Genomic DNA, 19,875 nt, shown 5'->3' on the forward strand with positions numbered 1-19,875 from the left:
GGTCTCATCGCACTTCCCTTTTCCTAAACTGCCAACATTCAGTTAATAATCTGCCTTCCTGTTTCTGCCACCGAAGTGGATATCCTCACATTTACCCACATTATATTCCATTTGCCAAGTATTTGACACACAGCCAGCCTGTCCAAGTCACCCTGCAGCCTCTTTGCACCCTCCTCACAGCACAGACCGCCACCCAGCTTAGTGTCATCTGCAAATTTGGAGATGTTGCGTGCAATTACTTCATCCAAATCATTAATGTACATTGTGACCAGCTGGGGTCCCAGCATTGAACCGTGCGGTACCCCACGAGTCACTGCCTGCCACTCTGAAAAGGACCCTTTTATTCCCAAACATAAGAACATAAGAACATAAGAACTAGGAGCAGGAGTAGGTCATCTGGCCCTTCGAGCCTGCTCCGCCATTCAATGAGATCATGGCTAATCTTTTGTGGACTCAGCTCCACTTTCCGGCCCGAACACCATAACCCTTAATCCCTTTATTCTTCAAAAAACTATCTATCTTTACCTTAAAAACATTTAATGAAGGAGCCTCAACTGCTTCACTGGGCAAGGAATTCCATAGATTCACAACCCTTTGGGTGAAGAAGTTCCTCCTAAACTCAGTCCTAAATCTACTTCCCCTTATTTTGAGGCTATGTCCCCTAGTTCTGCTTTCACCCGCCAGTGGAAACAACCTGCCCGCATCTATCCTATCTATTCCCTTCATAATTTTAAATGTTTCTATAAGATCCCCCCTCATCCTTCTAAATTCCAACGAGTACAGTCCCAGTCTACTCAACCTCTCCTCATAATCCAACCCCTTCAGCTCTGGGATTAACCTAATGAATATCCTCTGCACACCCTCCAGTGCCAGTACGTCCTTTCTCAAGTAAGGAGACCAAAACTGAACACAATACTCGAGGCGTGGCCTCACTAACACCTTATACAATTGCAACATAACCTCCCTAGTCTTAAACTCCATCCCTCTAGCAATGAAGGACAAAATTCCATTTGCCTTCTTAATCACCTGTTGCACTTGTAAACCAACCTTCTGTGACTCATGCGCTTGCACATCCAAGTCTCTCTGCACAGCAGCATGCTTTAATATTTTATCGTTTAAATAATAATCCCGTTTGCTGTTATTCCTACCAAAATGGATAACCTCACATTTGTCAACATTGTATTCCATCTGCCAGACCCTAGGCCATTCACTTAACCTATCCAAATCCCTCTGCAGACTTCCAGTATCCTCTGCACTTTTCGCTTTACCACTCATCTTAGTGTCATCTGCAAACTTGGACACATTGCCCTTGGTCCCCAACTCCAAATCATCTATGTAAATTGTGAACAATTGTGGGCCCAACACGGATCCCTGAGGGACACCACTAGCTACTGATTGCCAACCAGAGAAACACCCATTAATCCCCACTCTTTGCTTTCTATTAATTAACCAATCCTCTATCCACTACTTTACCCTTAATGCCATGCATCTTTATCTTATGCAGCAGCCTTTTGTGTGGCACCTTGTCAAAGGCTTTCTGGAAATCCAGATATACCACATCCATCGGCTCCCCGTTATCTACTGCACTGGTAATGTCCTCAAAAAATTCCACTAAATTAGTTAGGCATGACCTGCCCTTTATGAACCCATGCTGCGTCTGCCCAATGGAACAATTTCTATCCAGATGCCTCGCTATTTCTTCCTTGATGATAGATTCCAGCATCTTCCCTACTACCGAAGTTAAGCTCACTGGCCTATAATTTCCTGCTTTCTGCCTACCTCCTTTTTTAAACAGTGGTGTCACGTTTGCTAATTTCCAATCCACCGGGACCACCCCAGAGTCTAGTGAATTTCGGTAAATTATTACTAGTGCATCTGCAATTTCCCTAGCCATCTCTTTTAGCACTCTGGGATGCATTCCATCAGGGCCAGGAGACTTGTCTACCTTTAGCCCCATTAGCTTGCCCATCACTACCTCCTTAGTGATAACAATCCTCTCAAGGTCCTCACCTGTCATAGCCTCATTTCTATCAGTCGCTGGCATGTTATTTGTGTCTTCCACTGTGAAGACCAACCCAAAAACTCTGTTCAGTTCCTCAGCCATTTCCTCATTTCCCATTGTTAAAACTCCCTTCTCATCCTCTAAAGGACCAATATTTACCTTAGCCACTCTTTTTTGTTTTATATATTTGTAAAAACTTTTACTGTCAGTTTTTATATTCTGAGCAAGTTTACTTTCATACTCTATCTTACTCTTCTTTATAGCTTTTTTAGTAGCTTTCTGTTGCCCCCTAAGATTTCCCAGTCCTCTAATCTCTCAGCAATCTTTGCCACTTTATATGCTTTTTCCTTCAATTTGATACTTTCCCTTATTTCTTTAGATATCCACGGTCGCTTTTCCCTCTTTCTACCGTCCTTCCTTTTTGTTGGTATAAACCTTTGCTGAGCACTGTGAAAAATTGCTTGGAAGGTTCTCCACTGTTCCTCAACTGTTCCACCATAAAGTCTAAGCTCCCAGTCTAACTTAGCTAGTTCTTCTCTCATCCCCTTGTAATCTCCTTTGTTTAAACACAAACACTAGTATTTGATTTTACTTTCTCACCCTCCATCTGTATTTTAAATTCCACCATATTGTGATCGCTCCTTCCGAGAGGATCCCTAACTATGAGATCATGAATCAATCCTGTCTCATTACACAGGACAAGATCTAGGACCGCTTGTTCCCTCGTAGGTTCCATTACATACTGTTCTAGGAAACTATCGTGGGTACATTCTATAAACTCCTCCTCAAGGTTGCCTTGACCGACCTGGTTAAACCAATCGACATGTAGATTAAAATCCCCCATGATAACTGCTGTACCATTTCTACATGCATCAGTTATTTCTTTGTTTATTGCCTGCCCCACCATAACGTTACTATTTGGTGGCCGATAGACTACTCCTATCAGTGACTTTTTCGCCTTACTATTCCTGATTTCCACCCAAATGGATTCAACCTTATCCTCCATAGCACCGTTGTCATCCCTTACTATTGCCCGGATGTCATCCTTAAATAACAGAGCAACACCACCTCCCTTACCATCCACTCTGTCCTTCCGAATAGTTTGATACCCTCGGATATTTAACTCCCAGTCGTGACCATCCTTTAACCATGTTTCAGTAATGGCCACTAAATCATAGTCATTTACGATGATTTGTGCCATCAACTCATTTACTTTATTCCGAATCCTACGAGCATTCAGGTAAAGTACACTTATGTTGGTTTTTTTTACCTCTGTTTTGAATCTTAACATCTCCAGTTTTATTCCTTTTGTTATTACTGGGCCTATTCACTGAGCTCCCCTCAGTCACTGTACCTTGTACTGTCGCCCTTATGGATTTCTGACTATGTCTTCTCTGCCTTGCACTTTGCCCCTTACTTCCTTTTGCTTCTGTCCCTGTGTTACTACCTTCCAACTTCCTGCATCGGTTCCCATCCCCCGCCACGTTAGTTTAAACCCTCCCCAACAGCTCTAGAAAACACCCCCCCTAGGACATCGGTTCCAGTCCTGCCCAGGTGCAGACCGTCCGGTTTGTACTGGTCCCACCTCCCTCAGAACCGGTCCCAATGACCCAGGAATTTGAATCCCTCCCTCTTGCACCATCTCTCGAGCCATGCATTCATCCTATCTATCCTGACATTCCTACTCTGACTAGCTCGTGGCACTTGTAACAATCCTGAGATTACTACCTTTGAGGTCCTACTTTTTAGTTTAACTCCTAACTCCCTGAATTCCGCTTGTAGGACATCATCCCATTTTCTACCAATATCGTTGGTGCCTATGTGCACCACAACAGCTGGTCGTTCACCCTCCCCCCCAGAATGTCCTGCAGCCGCTCCGAGACATCCTTGACCCTTGCACCAGGGAGGCAACATACCATCCTGGAGACTCGATTGCGTCCACAGAACCGCCTATCTATTCCCCTTACGATCGAGTCCCCTATCACTATAGCCCTGCCATTTTTATTCCTGCCCTGCTGTGCAGCAGAGCCAGCCACGGTGCCATGAACCTGGCCTCTGCTGCCTTCCCCTGGTGAGCCATCTCCCTCAACAGTATCCAAAACGGTATATCTGTTTTGCAGGGAGATGACTGCAGGGGACACCTGCACTGCCTTCCTACTCTTGCTCTTTCTTTTGGTCACCCATTTTCTATCTCCCTCATTAATTTTCACCTGCGGTGTGACCAACTCGCTAAATGTGCTATCCACGACCTCCTCAGCATCGCGGATGCTCCAAAGTGAGTCCATCCGCAGCTCCAGAGCCGTCAAGCGGTCTAACAAGAGCTGCAACTGAACACACTTCTTGCATGTGAAAGAGCCAGGGACAGTGAACATGTCCCTGAGCTCCCACATCGCACATGGGGAGCATGACACGGGTCTGGGATCTCCTGCCACGTCTTAAACCTTAGGTAAACTTATACAACAACAATTTCAAAATAAAAATAAATAGATTTGACAGTGAAAAGAATGAAAAGAAAAACTACTTACCAGTCACTTACCAGGGTTGAAAAGTACCTCTGAAAAAGCACCTCCTCACACTCTGCACCGAATTACCTCACTGCACCCAATTACCAAGTTGCAATCCCCACTCTGGATGAGTCTCACTCCGGATGTGTCTCCTGGAAAAGCGCTAGTTCTCTATCCCCGTCAATACATTACCCCCAATACCATAATCTTTAATTTTGCTCACTAATCTCTTATGTGGGACCTTGTCAAAAGCTTTTTGAAAGTCCAGATACACAACATCCACTGGTTCACCCTTGTCCACTCTACTGGCCACATCCTCAGACAATTCTAGAAGATTTGTCAAGTATGATTTCCCTTTAGTGAATCCATGCTGACTTGGACCAATCCTGTCCCCAATTTCCAAATGCTCAGTTATTTCATCCTTAGTAATCGTTCCAGTACTTCCCTCAACAAGGATGTCAGGCTCACTCCTCCTTTTCTCTCTCTCCTTTTCTAAAAAAGTGGGGTTACATGAGCTACCCCCTAATCCATTGGAACTCTTCCAGAGTCTATAGAATGCTGGAAATGATCACCAATGCATCCACTATTTCTAGGGCCACTTCCTTCAGTACTCTGGGATGCAGAGCATCAGGCCCTGGAGATTTATCAGGTTTAATCCCATCAATTCCCTCACTACAATTTCCTTCAGTTCCTCCTTCATGCTAGACCCTCTGTCCCCGAGTATTTCCAGAAGGTTTTTTGTGTCCTTCTCAGTGAAGACAGATCCAAAGTAATTGTTCAACTGGTCTGCAATCACTTTGGTGCCCATTATGAATTCACCTCATTCTAACTGTGAGGGACCTACATTTGTCTTCACCAGTTTTTTTCTCCTCACATATCTATAGAAGCTTTTGCAGTCAGTTTTTATGTTTTCTGCAAGTTTACTCTCGTTTCCTATCTTCCCCTTCTGAATTAAACCCTTTGACCTCCTCTGCTGAATTTTAAATTTCTCTCAATCCTCAGGCTTGCTGCTTTTTCTGGCCAATTTATATTGTTACTCGTTCTGGGTGAGTGTGCTTAACACTCAATTTGGCTCTGTTTCGTTCCTTAGCTTTGGAGTCGCCAGGTATCGTTAAGATACCGCCACAAGTTTCAAGTTCAAGTTCAGACCAATAACTCCATACACCAGTTAGTAAGTTCAAACAGGACATGTTTATTATATTACAGTAATCTACTAATCATGCATATAAAACTATAAGACTAGGCTAATCCTACCACTAATAGGCCAAGTACTTATCTGGATAAGGGGACTGCCGGATCAGGGAACAACAGCCTCTAGCTTTGTCCTGGGTCCGCAGGCTTCCAGTAGTTATGGACAAAAGGGGGTCAGGAGTGTCTACTCTCGTAGCGTGCGTTGTGACACTTACTTGTTGGCGGCTGCTGTCCAGATCTCTCCTCCTCAAGGTTCTTCTGCTGCAACGGTGTTCTGCTGGGAGGGCTGGCTAGTCAAGGAAAGGCTGGCAGAGAGAGAGAGCTGGGGTCGCGGTCTCTGTCTTATACTCCTCTTAGGGTCTTGCGCCCACCTGGGCGGACCCTCTATACACTCGCAACCGATTGGGTCTCTTCCCAATCGATTGATTTGAATTCCCCAATAACAGGGCAGTTCCTCGATCACTGGGGCGTTCTTGGGACTTATTATTTTGGACTTCTTTGGCGCCGAGAACTCTGGCCTTCCATTCAATGTATCGATTTGTGTTTAACTTGTTTCCATTGTACCTGGGGATCGCCCGGTATCACCTCATTAGTATGCTAACTGGTTTCTTTTCACAGTGCTGTCTGGTTTCTGCAGCAGTCAGAACTGGTTTCTGCAGTAGTCGGAATATACAAGCGCTTTGCAAGCTGCTTGCTTTTACAACATGTTCATTTTCCCTGCATTCCTTGCAATCTTCCATTTTGTGTTGGGCAGTGGTCACCCCAGGTGGCTACAATATGCCTTCTCTTTGGCTTGAACACTATCCCTGATTTCTCTTGATAGCCATAGCTGAGCCACCTTACCCATCTTACTCTTGCACTCTGAGCGGTACTCACGCAAATCTTTCCTTTAACTTCCAGCCTTTCCACCTCATTCTGCTCCTTTAAAACCCTCCTTAAATTCCAATTCCTTTTATTGATAACCTGGTGGTGATTGCACCCCTGCACTCAAAACCTCAGCACAGCTCCCCCCCCCCCCCCCCGCCCCGGCCGCATCCCACCTTCATAGCTCCTTCTTCAGCTCCAATTCCATTTTGTCTCACACCTCCATGGAGTCAATGGACAAATTCTTCCTACATGAATTGAGCTGTAAAAATGCAAGTTATTGTAGTCCTGTGTCATGTGAGAGTACCTTTAAGAAATGGGAGTTAAATGGGTATGTATATAAATATCTGTAGTGAGAGTACCTTTAAAAAATGGGTGTTTATTACTGCAGTGATGTCAGAGAGTGGATGGAGCTGGACTCTGTCAGTTTTTTTACTTTCGTTTTAGGCTATTTGCTGCAGGTTGTGTTTTAGTTTCATTTTCAGTGTTGGAGCTGAAGCCAGACAGAGCAGGTGTACTGTTGAACTCTCTGCCATCAAAAGACTATCTCTTGATCATTTGGTGAATTCAGAATTATAGATGTTCTCAGTAGTGAATGTAAATTTAATGTGCTTCTGTTAAAAAGGTGTTTTAAGTCGTATGGATGTTAAAAGGAAAGCTTAAAGGATTGCTTAGTGTTGTAGACTTTGGAGGTTGTATTTGAATTGATGGTTGCTGAGATATTCACTGTTTGTTTGAAAAAGGTTAACTTGAGTTCATGGAATAAACATTGTTTTGCTTTAAAAAATACTTTTCCATTTCTGCTGTACCACACCTGTAGAGTGGGCCGTGTGATCCCCATACCACAATCTATTAAACGTTATGGGTCAGGTGAACTCCATGATACACTTTGGGGTTCTCTAAATCCTGGCCCATAACACCTGCTACAAGTCTGCCTCCAGAATAAATTAATCAGATTAAGAAGAAAGAATCACATTTATATATGGGGGATTTTCTGACTGTTCACACTGGCGGGATCTTCCTGTTCCACCGATAGCGACCCCCCCCCAATTGCATATATCCTGGTGGTGGCGAGCACAAACAACGGGAAATTCCATGACAGTGGCATGACTGGAAGATCCCGCTGCTGCCGCAGGGTGGGGGGGGGGGGGGGGGGGGGGTACACATAAAATCTCACCCACAATGCCTTGCATGACCTCAGGATGCCCCGCAGCCCTTGAGAACCACTCAATTTAATTTTTTGAAGCGGCCACTGTTATAATGTAGGATGCTGAGCATACGAGAAGCACCCACAAGCAGCAATGAAGCACGAACCAGATAATCAGCTTGAGTGATATTGGTTGAGTGATAAATGTTGGATCAGAGAGCAGCGTTGAACTTTAACACATCAGCATATTTCCGTGGATGATGAAAATTGAAATACAAATGGAAAATGTTGAAACATTTAGCGGGCCTGGCAGCAGCTGGAGAGAGAGAACTGGAGACAAGAGCTCTTTGCTTTTCTTCAAATCAATCACGTGGGATCCTCTGCATCCGTCTGAAATTCTAACATCATTCTAACATCCTATCTGAAAGATGGAATCTCCAACAGTTCGGCACTCCTACACTGCTGCACTGTAAGCCAGATTAGATTATTGTCTCCCGGGCCCTCGGGATATGCAGGTTAGGTGGTTTGGCCATGCTAAATTGCCACTTAGTGTCCAAAGATGTGCAGGTTTGGTGGGACTGAGGGGTTATGGGGATAGGGCAGGGAGTGGGCCTGCCTATAGGTAGGGTGCACTTTCAGAGGGTTGGTGCAGACTCGATGGGCCAAATGGCCTCTTTCTGCACGGTAGGGATTCTATAATTTATTTCTATGATAGTTTTTAGTTGACGAGTCGACATGCTGAACATTGGACTAATTGGGTGAAGACCTAAACGGACTAACGTAGTGATGTCACCTTCCAAGCTGAAGACCTCCTGCTCTGTGTCGAGTAGGGGCGCCTACATTCCAACCCTGTCCAGGTATTAAATATCCATCTGCAGGGTTCTGCTGTCAGCAATTCTGGCAGAAAACCATCAAATGTTTGTTTCATTTCCTCGTTGGACACGTTTGCTTATTGCTCCTCAGAATGCTAGTTTGTGAGATGGGGGAGAAATCAATGTGACACAGCCTGTCTGGTCACGAAGAGTCTGTCTGCTTCTCAATTCATCGAGACTAAGTGGTGGACCTGTTGTTGGACCATTGATGGAGATGGGGCTATGAGAAGCAGGAACGCGCCCGACCAGAGTTGGCAACTATACTGCCGAGCTGCGTATTAATTTCATGGCGGGATCGTTGCATACCAGGGTCCCGAACTGCCGGGTTTACCCCCCCCCCCTCACCCCACTGCAAGCAAATTTCTTACTCAAAGTGCACTCCCAATGATGCAGGAACGCTTCCTGTACTACCTGCTCACAAAGCAAAGCGAAGCAGACACACTTTAAGATCAAAAAAGCGCCATAACCCATTACCAGCTTGAACCAGAATATCATAGAAGAGATAATGATAACAATGACTTTCTGTTCAATGATAAATGGCTCACAGCTGCATTACTTCCACTCCCTGATATGTTGTCCACTTTATTGAATTTTGCCTGCGTTAAATAAATGATCTGCCAGACAATCACTTACTTTCCATTCAACCGCGCTTGTTTTAAGCTTCAACAGATAAAGTATTTAGAGCTTTCAGCAGGGACGAGTGTGGCATTTGTTTCTGACAAGGGCCTGTGGTGCCTTATCCATTTCATTTTAAAGATTAGTGACCCTGGGGTGCTTCCATTTGAAAGACTGCTGTGTGGGGACAACAAGGCCCTCTTTGAACTCCAATCCATTTTTCTGATGAAATGGTACGTTCCGACTGTGGCACCGAGGCACTGCAAGATGTACAGTTACTTTTAACGTTCTGTATCGATCAGCTGGCCGTATTGATTGTCCTGCTTTTCTCAAATCACTCCCATCCGCCTGTATGTGCGCAGACACCTCCTCAGCCCTGAGCTGACAAAGCGGCTACTGGTCATCCTAAGGGCGACGCTTTTGCCTGTCACATCTATCAAGGGAAGGGACGAGAGGGGCCCAATGATGAATGACACTTGGCCTGATGTAGCCGTATCCCCAAGTTCCATTTTATTCAGCACCTGCGTTACTGAATTGAAGGATTTCTTGTGAGCAGATTGGGTATAGGTTAGATAGAAGGCTAGAAAAAAAAATCACTGACGACATTACAAGGTGACATGATGCAAACATGCAACCAATGAACACTCAGAATAGGACACAACCAATGGGCAGTCAGGACACTCAGAGGTGGCATCACCACAAGGGGGCATGACATAAATACTATAAAAGGGATGAGGCACTCACACCTTGCCTCTTTCCACAGACAGACATCTAGAGAGTCAGACAGGGGTGATCAGCAACATCACACCCCAGCACGTGGCTTAGAGAAAGCTGGTACAGTTAGACTGAGTTACTCCAGGTAGATTAGCAGAGAGTCGAACTCATTTGAGAACTGTGTTAATAGTTCAATAAACACGTTGAACTAATTTCAGAGTCTGGAGCATCCTTTAGTCAAGACTGCATCAAGTAGCAGCCTGTGTTATCCGAAGCAGCAGAACACAACACAAGGCAAACATTTTGCGTTTTCAAATAGCATCTCTTTTTGCTTACGATTTTGATTCAAGCGTTATTTCACTTAAAATGAGGCGGTTCGAGCCTCCATGAAGAGCAACAAGAACATTCTTGGTGCTATGCTATGTAACTCCTGGCCACATTCATGTAGATACGGATTCTGTCAAGGAAGCTCTGGAACTCCAAATTTACACGTGCTATAATTAACGCTTTTAAATCCTTTTCATTCGTCACAGCAGCAAGAGCCTAAATTAGTCCTTCTCCTGGTGTGCATTTCCTGAGGCGATCTCGGCTCTCATGCACAGTTATTTAAAAATCACGGGCTTGCGATGCGAATTCGACGTGAATTCATGGGGACGAGTGAGCATAACGTGTTTTAGAACAAAGAACAAAGAAAATGACAGCACAGGAACAGGCCCTTCGACCCTCCAAGCCCGTGCTGACCATGCAGCCATCTGGACTAAAACCCCATACCCTTCCGGGGGCCATATCCCGCTGTGTGAATTATGAACATGGATTAAAGTTTTATTTTGATTATACTGATCTATGACACGCATGGGTGCATTATTTCAAATCATACCAGATGTTGGATTAGTACATTTTGATTACCAAAGGCGCCATGTCTATTTGGTTCTGGTTTAAATCTGAAATCATTGAAAATATTTCTTTTAGCTAATGCTTTTTTGTTATCGAGTCATTCTCTCGCGTTTTGGCCAACCACCTGAGCTGTGGTAAACCTAAAGAAAAAACAGGCTGATTCTCAACCTGCCGTCTTTATTCTTTCATTCTCAGGATGTAGGCATCACTGGGAGGGTCAGTATTGCCCTTTCCCGAAGGTCCTTCAGAAGGTGGTGGCGAGGAACCTTCAGGAACTGTTGAGGTCTGCACGGTGCTCCCACAGTGCTGTAAGGGAGAGAGTTTCCAGCATTTCAACTCAGCATTGAGTTAACTGGCCTCGAATATGTGACCTCAATTGGCCTCAGTGACAGGAGAGGGGGGGAAATCCAGCAAAGTTACTGCTTCTGCTTGCTATACATCTGTTAATAAGGACACGGGGAGCCCACACTGACCAAACAAAGGTTGATAGAGATTCCCCGCTCCTAGCGGTGGAGCTCCTAATCCGCAAGGACAACAGGGAAGATAATCATTCCCACCCCGTCGGCCTCCTGCGGGCAGTTACAGCCTCCCCGCCCCCCACCAAAGTGCCAAGACCCCCTCAACGACCGATGAGGTGGAGAAGGAGGAGCAGATGGAGGACGTCGGATTCTCTTTGGCCCCAGCAATTCGTCATTGAGCTGACGCGGTGGATTTCTTCGGAATATATCTTCCTGGTGAATGCCGTCGGCAATAAGAACAGCGCGGCGGACGATCCGCGGGAGGCGGCTGATCGGCGTCCAAGGAGGTCTGCCTCTCCATTTCAGAGTCGGAAGACACAGCGGCGACTTTGCTGGTTTGGCAATGGGGCTAAGGATCCAGGACAGGTTTCTTTCGTGAAACCTCACAAGGGAGCAACCTGCGAAAGCGAATGTGATCCAAATGTCACCCCATCAGTGGCCCCCAAACCCGAACTTTATACGAGACTGTTTGCCGATGACAATGCCAGAGAGCCAGCGTCGTTGAAGTTATGAACGAACACCGTGTCGGCAGGTACGAAGTGTCGAAGAGGTTGACGTCGAGCTGGGCAATGCCGTTGCAAATCTTGGTTACAGCGCATCGTCGTGCCGATGTCCGGGATAATCAAACTCAGTCATGTATCACCCAGTAACAGCTCAGCGGGGGCCACCCCAGTTACTGCGTGCGGTGTGGGCCTGTATGAGAACAAAGGTCTTGCCAGCCTGGTGTCCATCAAGCCCAAAGTCTGTTTCTTTAGACCCCGTTTAACCATCTGCATGGCCCTCTCTGCAAAGCCATTCCATGCCAGATGGTGTGGGGCAGTGAGGACATGGCGAATCCCTTTGCTCTTCATAAAAGCAAACTCTTCACACGGGAAAGAGGCCCAATTATCTGTCATGAGCACCTCAGTGATTCCATGGATGGAAAATGAAATGCACATTCGCTCAATGGCCACCGGGAGGTGATCATTCCCATCGTGTGAACCGTCACCAGGACAAGGAACATCGACCCCAGGAATGGACTGGTGAAATTGGCGTGCATGAGAGCCCTGGGGTATCCTGGTGACTCCCAAGGGTGCAGGGGTGCTGCCGCACGGAGCTTCTGATGCTCTTGATCGAGCAACGTCTCGATATCCGTGTCCAAACCAGATGCAGCTTCTCACCAGTGTTTTCATTTTGGACACTCCAGGGTGCCAACACAATTGCCTGACCCTTTGTTGGAACAACAACCCTTGTGCCCTTCTTCCAGTCACTAAAGCAGCCATCTATCATCACCCTCTGTCTCCTACAGCTGAGCCAATTTTGAATCCAGCTTATTAAGTTACCCAGTATCCCATGTGCATTTGCCTTCTTTATAAGTCTCCCATATGAGAGCTTGTCAAAGGTTTTTCTGAAATCCATGTAAACTACATCAACTCCACTACCCTCATCTACACATGTGATCACATGCTCAAGAGATTCAATCAAATTTGTTGGGCATGACTTCCCTCTGACAAAGCCCTGCTGACTATCCCTGATCAAACCTTGCCTCTCCAGGTGGACATAGATTCTCGCCTTCAGAATTTTCTCCAGTAGTTTCCTTACCACTGACGTGTGAGTCACTGGTCTATAGTTCCCTAACTTACCTCAACAACCTTTCTTAAATAGTGGGACCACATTAGCTGTTCTCCAATCCTCTGGCACCTGTCCCGTAGCCAGAGAGGAATTAAAATATTGGGTCATAGCCCCTGCAATCTCCTCCCTTGCTTCTCACCGCAGGCTGGGACACAGTTCATCTGAACCTGGATATTTGTCCACTTTTAAGCCTGTGAATACTTCTCTAATGCCTTGTTATTCCCTATGTCTATTTGATCAAGAACCTTCCGATAGTTATCGATGCTGCCCACTGTATAGCACTAGATGTCACATCTTGGCAAAGACGCCATCCAGTCATGAATACACGATGCAGTGACGGGCAAGGAGTCCATAAAATTCAGGACCGTAACTACCTTGTCTGCCGGAGTGGTGCTAGCGGATTCGGTCTGCCGAGGAAATCGGCTCAACGCATCAGTGTGCGCAATCTGGATCCCTTGGCGGTGCGCAAAAGAATCCTCATAAGCAGCCAGTAATAAGGCCCAGCACTGAATCTTTGCTTTTTGTCACAGAAGAGCCCCAGCAATGGCATATGATCTGTGACAATGAAGAAATGGCGGCCAGAGGCGACCAATTAATCCACTTTACACCAAATACAGGCCTTCCTTCTCTATTTGGGTATATTTTCTCTCTGTTGCAACCAGCTTCTGGGAGGCAATGGCGATTGCCCGTTGACAGCCATCGCTCATCCGAGGAGACAGGACTACCCCAATTCCGCACAGCGAAGCATCACACATGATGTGTGATGCATTTGAAAGGTCAAAATGAGTCAACACCCCGGATGAGGGCAATCGTCGTTTAACCTTCTTAAACGCATCATCCTGGGCATTGCTCCATTCCCTTGGCTGGCATTCCTTGAGGACCAGGTGAAGGGGGGGGGCCAGGACGGTGGCCAGGTTTGTAATAAATCACCCATAGTAATGGGGCAGGGACGTGGGCCATTTTCATGGATTCTCAAGTGACCGGGTGCAGGCTTTCCTGGCCCACCCGATACCCAAAATATACTACTTCCTTCGCATGCAACACGCACTTCGCGCGGTGCGGGCGGACCCCATACTCCGAAAAAAGTTTCAACACCACCTCAAGCATTTGCAAATGTGCTCTCTGGTCCATGTGACCAGCACGTCACCTAAGTTAACTGTGACACACGCCAATCCCTGCAGGATGTTCTCGATGACGCACTGGAAAACTGCGCACAACGAGTATATTGTGAACGGAAGCCGCGTGCACTTATAGAATCCCTTGTGTGTATTGATTGTGAGGTAGTGCCGTGAGGATTTATTGATAAGCGTTGCTCATGGTCAATTTCATAAATGTACAGCCACCGGCCAAGGTTGCATACAGCTCCTCGATGTCTAACCTCAAAGCCATGTTCATTGTCAATTTATAGTCTCTGCAGATGCGGACTGCCTTACCCGGCTTCATTACGGGGACCACCAGCCCACCCACTCGGCGAAGCGCACGGCCCTAATGATGCCCAAACTCTCCAAACAACTACGTTCGTCTCGACTTTCTCCACTAAAGCGTAGGGAACCAGATAGGCACGTTAATATTGGGGTAGGACCTCCATGTCCACCTGGAACTTGGCCACTGCCCCTTTAATGGTACCGAAGCCTCTTGGAAATTGCTCAGTACCGCACACATGTCGCCAGATCCAAGTTTGAGGATATGTTGCCAATCTAAATGCAGCTGTTGCCGCCAGTCACAGCCCAACAGGCTCGGGCCGCTTCCTTCAACAATGAGGGGAAGACGAACAGATTGGTGCTCAAAACCTACCGGAGCAGGGATGGACCCCACAATATTCAGTTATTTCCCCAGTGTAAGTAGCCAAATGTCCGCCGTGTCAGCCAAAGTCAAAGTATGCGCATACCGTTCTTTAAGATCAAAGATGTTCTGCGCCATCACAGAAATGGCAGCTCCCAAAGAGCTGTAAATGCATTAAGTGCATTCCAATCACTCAATTGTGTTATTTCACTGCACTTATCTCTCTTTGATGTGGTCAATGTTTTCAAACATTGGGGTTTCACCACTTAGACCACTGAAGCCTGAAAGGATATGAATGGATCAAAGCTGCAAATGGTCTTTACAAGCTGTAGCTCACGGCCACTACCTGAAAGTTATGAATGGCTTGCAGATAGTGGATCTGTGGGAACCAGAAGAAGGGACAGCTGCTCTGCTGCCAGGAATGGACTTGTGGAGCTGCAAGGTAAGTATTACAGCTGCAATGCTTCCCACTTCCCCTGTCTGAACTGGTCGCTAGCTTCCACATAGGGGTCCCTTTTCTGGGAGTTTGGGGGGTTGGGTCTGTGTGGAGGGGGGGCAGGGGTCTGTGTCCGAGGGGGTCTGTTGGGGGAGTTCCTTTCGGCAGGAGGTCCATGTGAGGGGTCCCCCTATTACAGGTGTCCTTGTGGGGGTTCCCTTATTACAGGGGGGCTTGGGGCCTATTCCAGGAGTCCGTGTGGGGGGTCACTCTATTTCAGAGGTGCCTATGGGGAGTCCCCCTCTTACTGGGGTCCATGGGCAGGAGTTTCCCTATTACAGGGTTCTCTGGGGGGGGGTCCCCTATTACGGGGAGGGGGAGAGTCGGGTCACCCCCTTACCTGCGGGTATCATAGAATCATTGAATTCACAGTGCAGAAGGAGGCCTTTCAGCCCATTGAGTCTGCACCGGCCCTTAGAAAGAGTGACCCACTCAAGCCCACGTACCTACCCTATCCCCGCAACCCCGCAACCCTCACGTAAACTTTTCGGACACTAAGGGCAATTTAGCACAGCCAATCCACCTAACCTGCGCATCTTTGGACTGTGGGAGGAAACCGGAGCACCCGGAGGAAACCCACGCAGACACGGAGGAGAACATGCAGACTCCGCTCAGACAGTGGCCCAGCCGGGAATTGAACCTGGGACCCTGGAGCTGTGAAGCACTTGTGCTGACCACTATGTTACCGTGCTGTTCCTGTGCGAGTACCCAGGCAATCCCGGGGTGGGGGGCTGCCATGACATGGAGGGAAGGTTGGAGCTGATTTGCGGTGCGGGTGGTGTTCGGGGCCGATTTATATACTGGGGCAGGGCATGCATTTGTGGCCGATTTGTGTTGAGGGAGGGTGTGCCGGCGATGGGACCTTGCTATCGGGCCACCTGCTCAAGATGGCCTTTAAATTCGATGTGCTACCTTTCTGCTGATTTACCATCCCATCTATATATTCCTGTAACCCGAGACACTCAACCTCTCTGTTAACCATCCGGGAAATCTTTGTGCCATTCGCAAACTTACTGACTCTAACCCCCCACATAGACAACACTTTTTCCACTGTGAGGGAGGAAGTGTTGTCATGAAAAAACAGTTTGGTTAATTTTGACTTCCCAATTCCTTTCAAGAATCTCGGTTTCTATCCTTTTTCCACTGTCCTCCTTTTGCCGGCTAATTCCCTCGAGTGCAGTGCTGAGGGAGTGCTGACCACTTGGAGGTGTCATGTTTTGGACGAGACATGAAAAGGTGGCCTCGCCTGTCAAATCGATACGTGGGGAGGGAGCCGGAGCTGGGGGGTGGTTTCTGACTTTGAAGAACAGCTGTGGAAATCTTCCTGTTGTCCTGGCCAGTATTCATCCCTCAGCTAGCAACAAGAGCTGGTTTAGCTCAGTGGGCTAGTCAGCCGGTTTGTGATGCAGAACAAGGCCAGCAGCGCGGGTTCAATTCCTGTACCAGCTGAGAATTCTGAATTCTCCCAACGTGTACCCGAACAGGCGCCAGAATGTGGCGACTAGGGGCTTTTCACAGTAACTTCATTGCAGTGTTAATGCAAGCTTTCCTGTGACAATAAAATACTTTTTAAAATTTTATTACAATACGGCTCAGCTGAACATCATCACAATTCTGTTTTGTGACAGCTTGCTGTCCATAGATTGTTCGTTTGGTTTCCTACATTCCAACATTGAATCCACTTCCAAATTACTTCATCGGCTGCAAAGTGTTTTGGGGTATTGTGATATGATGAAAGGGCGCTACACAAATGCAAGTTATCTCTTTCCAACCAATTCAATCTGGTTTGTTGTTGAACGCTCCACCTGAGCCCGTATTTACCACAAGGCTACACTGCCCCGTAAGGCAATCGCACTAAGGGTGAAATAGTTATTCATTTACTTCAGTCTGTGGCTCCTTTCACTTTCTAATCATGTCCTTTTGATCACTTATCCTGGCCTTACTTTCTCCCTGCATACACTTCATCAATTATCTCCACTCAGTTTAAAAGCTTGGATCATGTCTCCCCCTTGATCTGAATCCTTTCCACTGCCTCGACTTCTTGTCATGAGCACAGAGACCACAAGTGGACACAATACTCCTTGTGTGGTTTCAGCAGTGCTTAACAGAGTGTCAGTATCACTGCCTCGGAATCTCTATGGATCTGCTTGTACTTCACATCATTTACAACCGCTACCACAAGGAGTATTGGCAACTTCAGTGTCTGTTCAAGCATTGCACCCAGGTGCCTTTCAACATGTGTCTTAATTAACAATATACTCTGCGACAATCATTTTTGCTATTATTTTTGGGAATCGGTGTATGCGTTGCCTTGCATTATTAAACCCTGATTGCTATTTTCCATTCAATTTCATGAACAAATGACTGATTTACCTGACAGCTAATCATATGTCAAAGTGCAGTAACTCATGTTATTTTTCAAGGTTAACCATGACTGCTATTCTGCAACAGGCACACCTCACAAGCAGCTATGAGGTCAAGGAGCAGTTAAATCACCCTGCTCCTCATTGAATAATGGCGGGAGATCTTGAACATGTACTGGAACAGGCAAACAAGGCCTTAATTGGTTTAATTGGTTTGCAGGCTCGAGGGGCCAGATGACCTACTCCTGCTCCTAGTTCTTATGTTCTAATGCATTATCAGGAGAACAGCTATTCCAGACAATGCAGCACCCCTTCAGCAGTGCACTCGAATGCCAGTTTGGATTTTAGCTTCAAATCCTGGAACACCACTGTATACAACTTTACTCACAATGGTTAGGCAGTTCAGAAATTTCAACTTACCTTACATGCTTACAAAGTTTTGAGAAACACTTTTTAGGGAAACAAAATTTAAAATTTCACTTAACAGCATCAATTGGATTCTTAGATATTTTGATACCTTGATCGAGATCATCTGCAAATATTGTTGAAATCAGAAGTCTTGGATTGCTCCCTGGGCACTCCCTAGGTCACAGCTGTACAAGGCCAGCAGCGTGGCTTCAATTTCCGGACCGGCTGAGGTCATTCATGAAGGCCCGGCCTTCTCAATCTGAGGTGTGGTGACTCTCAGTGTAAATCACCTCCAGTCAGCTCTCCCCTTCAAAGAGAAAAGCAGCCTATGGTCATCTGGGACTGTGGCGACTTTTACAATATACAATATCTCCTCACGGTAAGACATAGAACCGGATTTCAAGGTATATACACTGGTTAGCAAACTATATAATATGCTACTCCAGATTCAAGGGCGCGATTCAGCTGACTAAAATTCACCGAATGGCGCATTGAGCGGGGTGTTTCTCGATGCCGGCATCGCTGAGAAAGACCGCACTATTCAATGGCACTTTGCCGTTTTTATTAGCTTCAATGAGGAACACCTCACCGAGGCCATTTCCTGCAGCCATGAGCTGAGCTCTCCAGAGTTCTCCAGTACAGGAAGACTACTCGCAGATCGGGGCGCCATTTTTAAAGGCAGCCCAATCTTTAGATTCCCCTCTGTGCCCCCACCACAGCTTCAGGACCCCACCTCCCCACTTCACCCAACTTAATTCTTATGGGTTCCTCGGGCCCTCCTCACCCCATCTCTTGTAGCCAAGACCCCACTGGGCCCAATTCCTGGCACAGGCAATCTGGTACCTGGGCACCTTGGCACAGCCTGCCTGCTAGCCTGGTAGTGTCACCTATGCACCCTGGCAGTGCCTGTGTTGTGCCTTGTGACTTAATAAAGCTCGTAGTCTCAAATGTGGAGAAGATGCTTTATTGTGAATTTGTTCTCTCTTCAGAGCTGTTACCTACGGCTACCTCAAGTGCTACCACTGGTGTGTCTGTGTCCTGCTCCAAGTTCTGCCCTCTGTGAAGTGTGTCCTCACTTCCTGTCCCGGTCTATTTATATGGCTCTCCCGTGCTCCCTCTAGTGTTTGCTCAGTTGTATTGCATCTAGTTAACTTGTGATCACCGCAGTGCCATGGTGGCAGTGCCAGGATGCCTGGGTGGAAGTGCCATGGTGCCTGGCTGGCAGTACCAAGGTAACCAGGTGCCAGGGTGTGCCAGAATGCCACCCTGCCCTGTCCACGACCCCCTAGGGGCTTCAACTCCCCAGTGAGACTCCCTGACTCCAACTCCAACTGCCCGAGGTGCCATCACAATTGGTTCACAACTTTGTGAACGAGTGCCAGACAGCCCCCCGGTTGAGGTCTCGCTGGCGAGGCCGGTGAATCCCAGGCCCTGGGTGAATTGGGTAAGCACATATTTAAATGAGCCATTAGATTAATTTAAATATGTGCGCCTGGATATTGTCCAGTGAGAGCAAGATCCATATTAAATCTGACGAGAAGTTTCTTTGTGAATTTCAATGCAGGCCCCTCGTGAGATTCAACGGTCTCGTCCCGGCACCAAGATGGGCACAAAGAGGCCGTTGAATTACACCCGTAATCTCATAATGTCCTTCCATGATAACATGCAAGGCACCATTCAGTTTAATAGGCCCATGTCCAATAGTTTTGAGAACAAGCATTGGGACAGGACTGTGTCTTAACTAGTCCCCACTCTATTTTGTATCTTGATATCTGCCCTCCTGATTTATGAGTTCCCTGACAATATGGGAGGACTGTTTCCCCACATGTGATCAGATGGAGATGGGAAACTCCTCACCCTATCAAGACTGAAAGCCAAGACAATAGTGTTGCAT

The sequence above is a fragment of the Scyliorhinus canicula genome, chromosome 9 (genome assembly GCF_902713615.1).
Source record: "Scyliorhinus canicula chromosome 9, sScyCan1.1, whole genome shotgun sequence".
Taxonomy (NCBI): Eukaryota; Metazoa; Chordata; class Chondrichthyes; order Carcharhiniformes; family Scyliorhinidae; genus Scyliorhinus; species Scyliorhinus canicula.